Source organism: Cibotium barometz, chromosome 13 (genome assembly GCF_041138505.1).
Source record: "Cibotium barometz isolate CiBa-2024 chromosome 13, ASM4113850v1, whole genome shotgun sequence".
Classification (NCBI taxonomy): domain Eukaryota; kingdom Viridiplantae; phylum Streptophyta; class Polypodiopsida; order Cyatheales; family Cibotiaceae; genus Cibotium; species Cibotium barometz.
Genome location: NC_141058.1, coordinates 840685 through 855409, shown reverse-complemented (window position 1 = coordinate 855409; position 14725 = coordinate 840685).

Genomic DNA, 14725 nt, shown 5'->3' with positions numbered 1-14725 from the left:
CTTGATGGATTGAGGGTTCTACTCTTGTTTGAAGCAAGAGTGGCCACCAATTCACTTTGGAGAGGATTAGGCCAAAAACAATTGAATTATTAAGAAACTCAATGTAGATGGCTCTAGGTAGGAGTAGATAGATAGATAGATAGATTTTATTAACGTCTTCCAAAAGACCGAACTCGGCCTATGAGACAAATCAGTGTACCTATGTGGGGTATCCTCTGTCATCCCAACAAAATGAAAAATTACTGAACTAAAATGCTGAATTTGGGTGTAAAATAAGTACAATGAGTGGGGGAGGGGATGGAGATCTACTACTAGGAGAATGCAAAGCTATATGCATGGAGTATACAATCATGATATGCAACTTAGCTAGCTCCATCCTGTACCATACTGGGGGTATAAAATGGTATACATCAATGAGGGGGGTGTCCATAGCTCCCAGAAGAACATGCCTGGGTTTGCTCTGAAGCGAGCCAATTGCTCCGCACCCTCTCTGTGAAACTGAGCTCTGAGCTCTATCATCTCTCTCTAGAGGTGTGGTGTCCGAAAGCCAGGTGTCCTCTGTCTCCTGCGGGCTCTGAGTGTCTCTGCTCTTTGGAGAGTAATTCCCTGCTGTGTAGGGGCTGGGAGTGGGGTGGATCTCTAAAAAAATGTAGTAATCTGTGTCTATCATCCCCCCTCTGGAGCTGTCTGAGCCTATAATGATGTCTCTCTGTGTGACGCTGTATGTCTAGAATGAATCTCCCCAGTATGCGCTGGTCTGCTACCTCAAAGAGCTGGCATAGGGAATGTGGCTCTCTGAATAAAATGGGATATCTCTCTCTGATGGTGGCTGTATATGCTCTGCATCTGCATACATAATGCTCCTCACTCTCCACCTCCTCTTTGCACAATCTGCATACCCTCTCCTCTCGGGGGATCCGTGTTTCTCTACCAGTCACGATCTCCAATCAATGTGATGAGATTATAAGGTGACCAATAGCTACTCAGGAGCCGTGTGGTAAAAAGCCCTCCATGTATCTAGGCCTCTCTATAATTCCATCATCAGTGATACTCATGAAGTGATCTCTGTAGTACAGCATCGTGAGTGGAAGAGGCTGTGTAGATGATATCCATGTCTCTCATGCTGCCATAGGTCCTATCTCAATACTCTGTTCCTCTCACTATGAGAGAGATGTATATGTGGTGCATCCCTGTCATACTAGAATGGTGGTAGATGATCCATGTCTAGGCCATGTTGTGAGAACCAATGTGTGACCTGTGCATATCATGATCCTCCGTCTCCTGCCTCAGCCAGTTGTCTAGATGCCTCAAAAGCTCTGTATGACAATCTGTCCCCTGTGGCATCTCTCTGAATCTGTCTAGCAGGCATATAGTCTGGAATATGGCCTCTACCATCATAGGAGGTGCAACAAACTCTGCTCGGATAATGTCATGAGGTACTGACGGTTTTCTGCGTATCATGCGTGCCATCATGAGGGCATGTGGTCTCTGTATCTATGTCCATCAATGGGTAGCAAGGCAGCTTGGAGCCCATACCGCTGCTCCATACATCAGTGCCGGTGTGACTAATGTGTCAAATAGCCACCCCTTCGTTCGGGGCTCGTGAAAATGTGCCTGGTCTGCATCTCTAGCATAGCCAATGCTACATATCCTCATGTCAATATAGCTCTAGCTGGCTGAACCCATGGTGAAGCGCATGGCTATGCTGCTGCAGAGAAGGTAACCCCTAGGTACACGTATGATGTCACCACCTCCAGCTAGCGTTCTGCAAGAGTGATTGTCAGCTGACTCCTGCCCTATCTTGATGTATGAAAGACCATAACCTTGGTTTTCCCAAGGTTCACAGTAAGACCCCTCTGTGTGCAAAAATCATCGAGTGCATGTAGATGCTACAATATCATTTGCATAAATCATAATATGTATTGAGGTACCTGCTATAGATCAACTTCATCTCTGCCTCCCCGTGTAATGAAGTCAGCCACCTCATCAATGTATAACCCAAATAGCGTGGGGGAAAGTGGGCATCCTTGCTTCACACCAATGGTGCTAGCAATAGTCTCGGACATACCTCTTGGGCATCTGACTCGCCCAAAAGTCTAGTCATATAATGCATAGATGCCCCATGTCATATCTGCTGGTATGCCAAGAGACTGCAAGCACTAAAAGAGCCTCTCTCGTGGTACTGTGTCAAATGCCTTGTAGAAATCCACAAAGAAGCAATAGAGCTTTCTCTTCCTCAATCTAGCCTGATCAATCATACATCTCAAAGTGAATACATGGTCAGTGGTAGAGAAAGCTCTCCTGAAGCCTGCCTGCCCTGATGAGCATAAACCTGCTCGCTCAGCATATAAGCTAAGCTCTTGCTCCAACACTGCACCATAGAGTTTGGCCAACACGTGGCCAACCATAACCATCCTGTAGTTGCTCGGATTGAGCATATCCCCTATTTTGTGGATCGGCACAATGGTGTGCATCATCCACTCCACAAGCAAACCCTCTGCTAGTGCCCTATTAAATAGGTGTGCAAGAAATGGAGCCAAAGAATCTATTGCATATATGAGATGCTCACCTTGTAGGCCCATATGGTCGGCGGCCCGTCCATGCTACTGTAGGCAGCGGCGGCAGATAGCTTCCTTTACCATCGAGTGGGTAAAGAAGCTAGCTGTGGTAGGTCTGTTGAAATTTGAGCATAATGATGAGCTATGGTGGATCAAACACTAGAATCAACATCATTAACAAAGTGATTAAGAAATGATTAAGATGTAATTAGTGAATAATTAGCAAATAGATTAATGTAGGCATGGATACTCAAAAACCAGCAAAAATTCTCATTAGGACTATGCCTCAATTTATAGAGTTTACATCAAGCATCAAATCCCATTGATTTCTCCATGATTCACTCCCAGAATATCTCCACCTCTTGCCTGATTCTCTCCACCTCTTCTCTTTTCCCTGATTATCTCCCAGAATATCTCCACACTCCTAAATTCCCTCATGCTACCCATTATTCTCTCCCAGTAGATTCTTTAAACCTTTTCACAGGTTCTTTCACAATTACATCTCCTCTTTTACAGCCTCTATCCAAGAGCTTGTTCCCACACACACCCTATTCACTTGTATATTTCAACACCTCCCCTCAAGTGAATACTCCTAGTACACCTAGACCCTATACCAAGTTTGCCTCCCCTTACTTGGCAGTCCGCGACTAGTGTCTACTCCTCCCCTCAAGTTATCTCAGCACACCTGGACCCTATATCAAGTTTCTCTCTTACTTGATAGCATGCGACCAGTGCCTCAGATCCCTAAACTCATAGTCCTTGACACTCTCTCTCTCTATGTGTCCAAGGCTTACTATAGTTGCCTGCGACCTTGACTAAAGTGCTCACACATACATCTCTCTACCACGTGGCCTACATCATCGGTGGCTCAGAGGTGGTTTTACTTTGTTGGGGCAGGTTACATTGGGTTGTGGGGTCTCTCTCTCTCTCTCTCTCTCAGAGATTTTCACATGGCTCCTCACTCTTTGGAGCCTCACATCTTCTCTTGTCTTCAGTCTTCTTGTCATGGCAGCTTCTCTCCACGCGTCCGTCTCTTCTTTCAGTCTTCTTGGGGCAGCTTCTCTTCTCGTGGTGGTAGCTTCTCTTCTCGTCTCCATGTCTTCCTTCAGGTCTTCTTCTCGGTGTGGATCCTCTTCTTGGGAAGAGATATTCTTCTTCTTCCATGGCTGGGGCCATGAGATTGTCCGTCAGGTCATTTTGCTCCATGTGAGCAACATGTTTCAATGTTTTGCTGACAGTTACTTTGGGCTTTTTATGTTTATTTTGTATCATTATGCAATGCAAACCCAAAATTATGCGGGAGGTCTTACCACTTGCCTTAATCTGGACAAGGGTAGTGTCTGTTCCCATTTTTACACTGATGTAATGTGCCCATACATAATGCGTATAGCATTCATTCTCATGCACATTCCAAATGCAACTCTGGCTGTGAATAATCTTGAATTTGAGTGAGATTTACAGGCATTAACCAAGGGTTAAATGTAAAATGATGATTTTCACAATTTTATCAGCATAATTTTACCAGAAATTACATTAAATTAAGGGTAACCAATTTGTACGGGATGGTTGGAGTATCAAACCAACTCCGATTTGCAATCTGAAGCTTTAGGGATCTGTATCAGATACCTAATGGTTAATTTGAACCCTCAATTGCACCAAAGTATAGTGATTAGCACTGATTAATCACTGATTAGCAAATTAATGCTCTGGTTTGTGTGCAAAAAACAGAGTATGCGGGGAGTCCAGATCTGGTGCCTTCCACTTCAAATGAGCTCAAATGCTTTCAAAGGCATCAATAGCAATGAGTCTAGTAGAGGATTAAGCCAAGAAACACAAGATTTGACCAAATAATGAAAGCTTAATCTCTGTTTTACCAAAGTCACCTGCAGATTTGATGAAGAGCTTTGATCTCACTGTAGACTTGATAAAACTAAATTCTGACTTCACCAGCTTGTAGAGCATGCTTGAATACCCCTTGGGCTAAGAGGAATTAGAGAGCTTTGATCTGTGGAAGTTGCAATATCAAAAACATCTTAGAAAATAAGAGCCGGCAAAAATCGCGAATTCTCCTGATTCCTTTGGCGGTTTGCTGCGCCGTTTCGATGGGCTGGTAGCCAGGGGTGTTGGCTATTATGTGCTAGAAGGTCTTGCCCTAATTTTGAGTGTGCTAGATGCTAGAGACCCTCCACTGGCTGGGGGTGAAGGGGAAGATGAAAAACTCACTAAAAATTGATTTTTTTGCTAATTACCTACTAATCCTAATTAATTCACTAATGGGCTCATAAACCTGGTTGATTCTAGGCATGGCTCTGATACCATGTTGAAATTTGAGCATAATGATGAGCTATGGTGGATCAAACACTAGAATCAACATCATTAACAAAGTGATTAAGAAATGATTAAGACGTAATTAGTGAATAATTAGCAAATAGATTAATGTAGGCATGGATACTCAAAAACCAGCAAAAATTCTCATTAGGACTATGCCTCAATTTATAGAGTTTACATCAAGCATCAAATCCCATTGATTTCTCCATGATTCACTCCCAGAATATCTCCACCTCTTGCCTGATTCTCTCCACCTCTTCTCTTTTCCCTGATTATCTCCCAGAATATCTCCACACTCCTAAATTCCCTCATGCTACCCATTATTCTCTCCCAGTAGATTCTTCTAACCTTTTCACAGGTTCTTTCACAATTACATCTCCTCTTTTACAGCCTCTATCCAAGAGCTTGTTCCCACACACATTTTTTTTTAACAGCCTCTATCCAAGAGCTAGTCAACCAGTTTATGCAGAGCCCCAGGAAACCACATTTGGATGCAGTGAGACGCATCATGAGATATGTGAAGACCACAGCACATTATGGTTTATTTTATGAGAGTGGTAAAAGCTTGGACATACATGGCTACACAGATGCTGATTGGGCAGGTAGCGCATATGACAGGAGGTCTACTAGTGGATATGCTTTTACACTTGGAAGTGCCGTGGTGAGTTGGAGTAGTAAGAAGCAACCTACAGTTGCTTTATCCACTACAGAGGCTGAGTACAGAGGTGCAGCCATTGCTACTTGTGAGGCTATATGGTTAAAGAGTCTCTTGGCAGATTTATGTGAGCCTCTTGATGGCAAAGTTGTCATACATTGTGACAACATGAGCAGTATACAGTTGGCAAAGAATCCAGTGTTTCATGCGAGGACCAAACACATAGAGGTCCATTATCACTTTGTAAGAGAAAAGGTGCTGGATGGTACAGTTGATCTTCACTATGTGAAGACTGATGAGCAGGTGGCAGACATCTTTACGAAGCCACTGAGCAGGGAGAAGTTTGAGTACTTTCGGACTATGTTGGGAGTACATGGGATGAGCTTGAGGGGGAGTGTTGAGAGTCTTGATATCCCAAGCTCATCTACATCTTCATCGGCAGTACATCATGAGCTTGAGAGGGGCTGTTGAGATATTCAAGCTCGATGTCAGTGTGAGCCAGCTATGCTATGTGCTGGCAGATTAGGTAGGAACATGTGTGAGACATAAATGACCGCGTGTCCAGCTGGTCATAGTGTGTGGACATTAGCTAGGGTTAGTAGAGTGTGGACACAACTCATTGTGTGTTGTGTGGATTATGGAGTAGTGCATTATGCTTTGTGTGAGAGTGGACATGGCTTCCCTCTATGGTTAGGGTTTGCAATATACATTAGGGTTTGCTCCTGTGTGTGTGTCTCCTCCTCCTCTACCGTTCTTTCAACAAGGTCGAGGCTCCTGTGGGGCTGAGGTATAGGTGGCTACTATGGGGGGTGTGGTATAGGCCCTCTGCATATGTGTGCCATGTCTGTGGGTCTACAATGGGTGTTGGTGTTCGGGGCTCTCTGAAGTGCCGCCATGAGATGGGGCTATCTCTACTCATGAAGAAATGGAAGATCTCTAGCTCCTGTATCTCTGCGAAGGCTCGCCTTTTGCGGGTAAGTCTCCTCATCTCTCTCCTCGCGACTCCTGCTTTTTGTGATGGATCCCAAGGCTCTCTGTATGCGGAGTCATGAGTATAGGGCCCTGCACTGGTCATCATATCATCTGTTCTGGGGCATAGTCCTAGATCTCGCAGGCTCTCCTGATGAGTGGACATGAAGCTCTCTAGTGCAGCCATGTGTAGGAGTGATGCCAGGCTGTAATGGTATCCATAGGTGATAGCACATAGAATCTTGTTGGTGCTCTTAGCTTGGCCATTTACGTGTGGTGAAGATGATGATTTATGATGTACTACAAGGAATCTCGTGAGTAAATGTTCAATCACCTCATTGATGAAATGTGAACCTCGATCATTGACTAATTCTAGCGGGTAGCCAAATCTGGATATGATTTTCTCATACAAGAATTTAGCCATAGTTTGAGCATTAGCTTTTTTATAGGCTCTCACCTTTGCCCACTTGGGGAAATAATATGTTGCCACGATCACATTTCAAGATTTTGATGGATGTGCTGTTGGACTAACGAGTCCAACAAAATCAGTGCCCCATTTCTCAAAAGGTTGTCTCACTATTACAGTGGTAAGTGGCATCTTGTCTTTTTGTTGCTGAATGGCAAATTGTTGACATTATTCACATCTCTTTACAAATTCTATGGCATCTTTGAACAATGTAGGCCTTGAAGAACCTTGCGAGCTATAACTTCTCTAGCAAAATGTCCTCCAGCTATTCCCAAGTGTGCTTCTTCCAATACAGTAATAACGAATTCATCTTCTCAAACACATCTTCAGAGGATATCTTCCTTGCCCAGCTTATATAGTTCTCCTGCAATTAGTTGATATGGTACAACCAACTTAATAAGCCGACACATCTTATCCTTGTTCAAGGGCCAATCTTGTGGAAAACCATAAGCTAGGTAATTGGATATTTCTTGACTCCACTCAGGTACCATATCAATCTTGAATAGACATGCATCTAGAAGGTCATTATCCACACTAGTGCACGTTCTCCATTTGGAATCCTTAACATATGATCTGCCAAAACATGTTATGATCCTTTCCTTACTGTGACTATAAAGTCAAATTCCAAGAGTAAGAGTAACCAACGTGTGATCCTTCCCATGGTGCATAGCTTGTGTACTAGATATAATAAGGCTTGATGATCCACAAATATAAACTTATTGGCTAACAAGTAATGTATGTATTCCTTGATAGAATATATCATGGCCAACCCTTCACGTTAAGTTGTGGTATAGTTGATTTCTGCATCAATTAATTGTCCAGTGGCAAAGCAAACCGAGTAATCCAATTTGAATTCCCCAGGTTGTGCCAATACGTACCCTATAGAAAAATTTGATGCATCAATGTGCACATGGAATGCAAGGTCACAGTTGGGTGGTCTCAAAATTGATGCACTAGCTAGTGCCCTTTTCAATTGATGCACTAGCTAGTGCCCTTTTCAATTGATCATATGCTTGTTGGCACTCTTCAGTCCATTCATCAAAGACTATGAGCAGTCTATACAATGGTCTAGCGATTTTAGCATAGAATATAATGAATCTTTGATAGTACCCAACATGTCCAATAAACCGTTGTACAACCTTGTAGTTTGTTGGTGGGGTAATTTTAGAATCAACTTAACCTTGCCCTCATCGTTTTGGAAATACCATTCTTAGACACAACATGTTATAATATAACAGCATGCTTGACCCAAAATTGGTATTTTAAAGGGTTTAAGGATATGTGATACAATTGACATCTCTCAAACACCTTCCTTAGGGCAAGCAAGATGTTCAGTACATCATGAGTGTGCACAAAGATCATCAATGAATACCTCTACCCACTCTTGCAAGTAGTCCTTGAAAACCATGCACATCAATTGTCGTTGGAATACTGTAGGGGCATTAGTGAGGCCAAAAGGCATAAAATTATAAGCATAGGTCCCCCACATTGTGTTAAAGGCCGTCTTTTGTTGGTTCTCTGGTGCATTGGTAGACACTTGGTTGTATCCTGAAAAACCGTCTTAAGAAGCTGTAGCCTTCGTCACACCTGCTACCCATTCTAATACATGCTCAGTATTTGGTAATGGGCAGTGCTCTTTCCTGGTAGTTGCATTCACCTTTTTGAGATCAACACACACTCTAAGCTTCCCATTATTTTTTGTCATGGTCATGATTGATGACAACCAATCTGTGTGCTCAATCTCATAGATGAAATCCGTAGCTATGAGATTATCAATTTCCTCCTTTATAATAGTTACGTATTTAGGATTTATCTGATAAGGTTTTTGCCTGGATGGTCTCGATCCCTCTATGATTGGAATAGTGTGTTGAACCACCTCGTGTGGTACACCCTTCATTTAAGTATACTTCCAAGCAAAATAATCCTTGAACTCTTTCAAGAGAGCAATGAGCTCCTCTTCTTCAGCACAACAGCCAAGCCATTAGCAATGTAGAGATAGGTTTGGGATCCTCCCTTGCCTCAGTAATATCTACCTCTTTAACTTGTATTGGTTCATTGTAGGACATGGAATGGCCATTCTCCTTCACTCTTTTGGTTGTCAGTTGGACTACTTTCCGCTCATTGATGGTGTAAGCTTTGAAATGGTCTGGCACTGGTGGCTCGTCCGTTCATCACCCTCTTTTTGAGCCATTTCCTTCCTTGCCTCTCGCTCAGCTTCAGCCAGAGCCATATTTTATTTCCTTCTTCCAGCCTTAGTAAGTTTAGGTGGATTAGGCTCTTGAAGAGTAGATTTCTCTTCTTGTTTCCCTTCCAAGGTGATCTTACTCAACTCCTCACCCCAATTGTTAGAGAACTCATCGTGCACCTTAGTACCTCGAGATACCTTAGCCATTGGGCATCCGTGGGCTTTTTTGCAGTAGGGCATTGCGTCGAGCGATATGCCTCTTTTTCTTCTGCCATTTCATGAGGCGTTTAGTGTTGTTGTTGCGACCTTATGTCAGGAACTTTTGTGCTTGAGGCCTCTTCTTTTGTTTCCTCTTCCATGAGTTGCACATTCACCATGCATACTAAGTTAGTAGGAAAGGTTCTCGATTCAACATACTTTGTTCATCTAGGGGGTAATACATCTATGGTGGCAAGTACATGCATCCAGTTTTCACTAAAGTTTGGAGATGGAAGCAACATGTACATCTCATTCTCTTCATCTTCATGTGAGAATTATTTAAATGGTTTGGTAGACTTGTAAGGATGTGGTTTGATCTGTTGTGATTGAATCATTGCCAAACAACTGTCCTTCCATGGGGTGTGCCTTCCACGTATGGACATCGATCTTCAGAATTTGCGAATCCTTTTGTATATATACTTGGTCTAATTCCTAATCGTGCACCACTTTGGCTTCCCTCATGAAGGGTCTGCCCAAGATAATATCATATGAATCTAGCTGGCACAAAAAGTCCATTACAATAAATGCATGATGGTAACGGAACGAAAAGACCTTAAAAGTCAATATTAGATAATTAGGGAAAAATCTCACATTTTGGGAATCAATCACTCCATTTAATTTTGGAAAGATCTTAAACATGCCAACTCCAAATTTGTTGGAGATTGTAGATATAGATTCTACTCTTCCAGATCTTTCCAATGATATGTCACATGAGGGGATTTTGACAAAATTATGGACAAGTTCATCATGATCCCATTTTTCAAATGGGAATGGGATTTTCCCAAATTATCTAATATGGTGTTTTAAGCTTAACATTTTTCAATAATCCCATTGGCCTTGAGGATGTTCCATCTACCATCTTAACAATTAGGTTCGCTCTTTCTAACTCCAATTTTCCCAACATTGCTTGGTGATAATGCTCACACTTGCACCCCATCTAGGATAGCAAGTGCTTGGTACCCATTCTGGTGGATTGGAATTGTGGCATTTGTGTCATCGCCCTCATAATAGCTTCCCAATTGACGGGTATTTGGATGAATCTGTGTGCTTTCCTTTCCTTAGGCACTAGGTTTTTCTCAACCAGAGGTGTCTAGCTCTCCTCTCTGTGTAGTGGTCATTAGGTTCATTCTTCCTTTTACCCAATCCTTTGACATCTTCCCACAATGCCAGCATGTTACGTAGCAATGGTCCAAGTGACATTTTGATAGTTGTGGCCAATATTGCTACTGAGAGATTGCCTATATCTTTGGGTTCTCTGGCAAGTGAAGTGTCATTCCATGTATTTATCTCATACTCAATCCTAGGGAATGAATGGGTTGACAATTCTTGATTTGACTCTGCAAATATCCTTGCCATTAGATCACTATTAGTCCCTTCCTCGGACTCTTCTAGAATTGGAGTTGGCACCTCTAACTTCCTTTCTCTTAGTAACTCATTCCATTAACTCATTCCATTGGATACAATGTATCCCTAGCATTATTAGCTCTCAATTTGGCTTCATGGTTGTGTTAACACTCCTCTACAAGGGCCATAGATTCTTTGAGCTTTTTGATTTATGACTCTCTCTTGCCCTTGATATGAGAATCCTTCAGTCCATGAACTCAACCTGTCTCACATCATGAACTAGCAATTCTATATCACGTCGTGAGATGTAAATGTGTTTCACCATCAGAGGAAATATGGACTACAAAAAGGGCCCTATAAGGATTAGCTTAAGTTGCTAATTTTTTGGGCTTAGAATGCTAAACTTGGCTCCATAGTAGGGGACAAGCTAATTAATACCCTACTTTTGGGTCTCTTTTTAGACTAGTAACTCCTAGATCCTCTCCTATTATTACTTTAGGGTCCACTCGCTTTTTGAAAAAGTTACCACTATTTTTAGAGTACATTCTCACTTTTGAATTTTTTTATGTGTGATCTTCTTTGGACCACTTGCCTTTTTTATGTGGTCCCACACTTCTCTCTTCCCCAAATTTGAAAAATGCAAATAAAAGGGACCTTAAAATTAGGGTTTTTTTTGAAATTTTTAAATTTTAACATTTTTTGATCAAAAAAGGGTCCCTCAATCATATGTAACCTCCAAAAGTACCATTTTAAGGTTACTTTCAGTCAATAACTACCTCTTCAAGACCTATACCTTTTTCATCATATCTCATGCATTTATATGTGGTCCCACACCTCTCTCTTCCCCAAAGATGAAAAACATGAGTATAAGGGATCCTAAAATTAGGGTTTTTTTGAAATTTTCTGTAAGGTTCCCCTCTTCCAAAATAGGGGAAACACTTAAGATAGTCTACTAAGTCTTAACTTGGAGAAAATTTCCTTCTCGTCGACACCTTGACCATGCAGAGATTCAAGGATACGATTTGTAGGTAAGACCTAGTCCTATCTCACAGAGGGAGTGTGGTCTTCTAAAAGTCAAATCACCCATAGGATAATTGATCATAATTTGGACAATTACTAATCTTGATTCCTAGAGACAACACTTTTTTCCTCATCCATGCAAGGCACAACCGTTGGCCTAGTCTTATAGATCACATCACATCTCATCTATCCACATCATATCTCATCCATTCATATCAAACCAAGTCCACATCACATCACATCTTATCTATCCACATCATATCTCATCCATTCATATCTAACCAGATCCACATCACATCACATCTCATCTATCCACATCATATCTCATCCATTCATATATCTAACCACCAGATCCACACAACATCACATCACATCCATTCACATCACATCACATCCATTCACATCTCATTACATCACATTCACATCTCACCACATCCACTCACATCTCATCACATCCATTCACATCCACTCACATCTCATCACATCCATCACACTCATTCAAATCCCACATTCATTCACATCTCGTCACATCCATCCTCATCTTATCACATCTCATTCACATCACATCTCATTCATTTCATCCTCATTACATCACATCCACATCCATTCATAGCTTATCACATTCATCCACATCCATTCATTCATTAACATTCACATCTATCCATCCATTCATTCATTCACATACATATATATCACATCACATCTCATTCTCATTCATTTACATCACTTCACATGTCATCCACATCTCATCACATCCACATCCACATCCACATCCATTTACATCACATCACATCCACTCACATCTTATCACATCTTATCACATTGCATTCACATTTTATTCACATCGCATTCACATTTAGTATCGTTTTCTACTTTCGATACCGATGAGACTTTTCTAAGTTTTTGCCAATTGCTTGGCCTAGTTAAAGGTACTTTTTCTCGATGGATATTTTCATATTCTTTCTCAAATTTCTCAAGTGAAATATATTCAATATTCTTCTTTTTGAGTAAGAGATTCATGGGATTTACAAAAATCAATTCTACCCATATTTTCCAATAAAATTAATAATGCTCAAAATTCTAATTTTGATAAATACTCATAATTTGAATTATGCCAAAAATTCATCTTTTAACATTTAATTACTTGGATCTCAAATATAATGAAAATTTCTCTTTTTGCATAAAAATAAATTTACCAAAAATTTCTCTTTTACCATTTTATTACTTGGATCTCAAATATCATGGGAATTCCTCTTTTTGTATAAAAATAAATTTACCAAAAATTACTCTTTTCTCATAATCAATTAATTATGCATAATTACAAAAAACTTATTTCTCGTGAACACGATGAAAATCATTCTTTTTGCATAGGATGTCCAATCCTAGAATATGGTAGGAAGTCCTGTTTTAGCATTATGCATAAAAAATAAGATATGTCTGAAAATTTTGCCATAGCTTTGTTGCTATTACTGATAATTCTCAAAAAAATTCTAAAGAATAAAAGCATGTAATGAAAATATGATAGTAGTTCCTCTTTTATGCTTAAGATCAAACTACGAATTTAAATCATAATTTTAACCATAAAATTAAACATAACTATGATTATTCCACTAGATTAATTTTAACCATAAAATTAAACATAACTATGATTATCCCACTAGATTAAGCTAATTTTAACATTCCACTTTTTCCATATTGTTAGGATAATCCATTTCTCATTTAGAATGAATTAGAGTAGTTTTAAACTACTCATAAATAATATAAAAGAATTTACCATTATTTTAATAGCATAAAATCATGAAAATATCATTTTCCTACTCTCTAGCTTATCAAGCTTAGAGTTTAGCTTTGAATTAAGAGACTATCATTGAGAAGCATCCTTTTCCAAGGGATTTAGCCATAAAGATGCTATTCTTTTAGAGAGAGAGAGATATTTACTTAAAGAAAGCATTACAATTTAAGCATAAAGATTAACTTTCTCTTAATTAAGCATTGAGGGAAAGGTTGATTTGAATTAAAGCAATCATTTAGAAAGCTTCTCAAGCTTGAGAGGGGTTGAGAAGAAGAAAGTTATTGAGAAAATTAAAAAAAACCATAAAATTTGATTTTACCTCCAAGTTTAGCTTGATTCTCTAATTGCAGTGAAGCCCCCGACCAATCAATTGGTCCACCAAGAGGAGAAGAGCAACTCCAAGAGTTATTGTAGAGAGAGAGAGCTCCAAGCTCCCAAGAGAGAGAAAAATTTAAGGGATAATAGAAAATATGATTATTTTAATATAATACTCGCATAGTATAGCTCCAATATTTCATTACAAATGACTTAGAGTCTATTTATAGTTGAGGGAGGCCACTTACCAAGTCCAACTGGGTTCTAGAATTTTCCAAGTTCAGTTCGACTCAATTTGGACAAGATTTGGACCAGTTTGGCTCCCTTTTTTATTTAGTTTGATCCAAGAGAGAGGAGAGATAAAAATATCACAATTTTTTTAAATTAAAAACCCTTCCACACATGTGAAAGAGGTGCCTACCTTAAGAGTCCCCCTTTCCTTACCAAGGTGTCAAAAATGCATCATTATTCTAAAATATCTTATTTTTTTAGTAATATCTCATAATTTTGAACTAATACACCTTGTACTCAATCAACTCTTCATCTTATGTGAGCATTTACTAATTTTTGCGTATTTTATTTTATTCTCTTGGATTTATCTGATCCCAACACTTGGATTAATCCAATTGGCCCATAGGAACCTTAATTGGACCATAATCCAAAAATTTCTGAAAATGTAGACCCTTAGGCTAAGGTAGGGCCCTTATACACATTTTCAATTAATTCCAAATGCACATTGGAAAGTTCATTTTGAACTTATGTTTCAAGGGAATGCATTTTAGACACTAGGAGGATTTTTATATCTAAAGATATCTCAATTTTAGATTATCTCTCA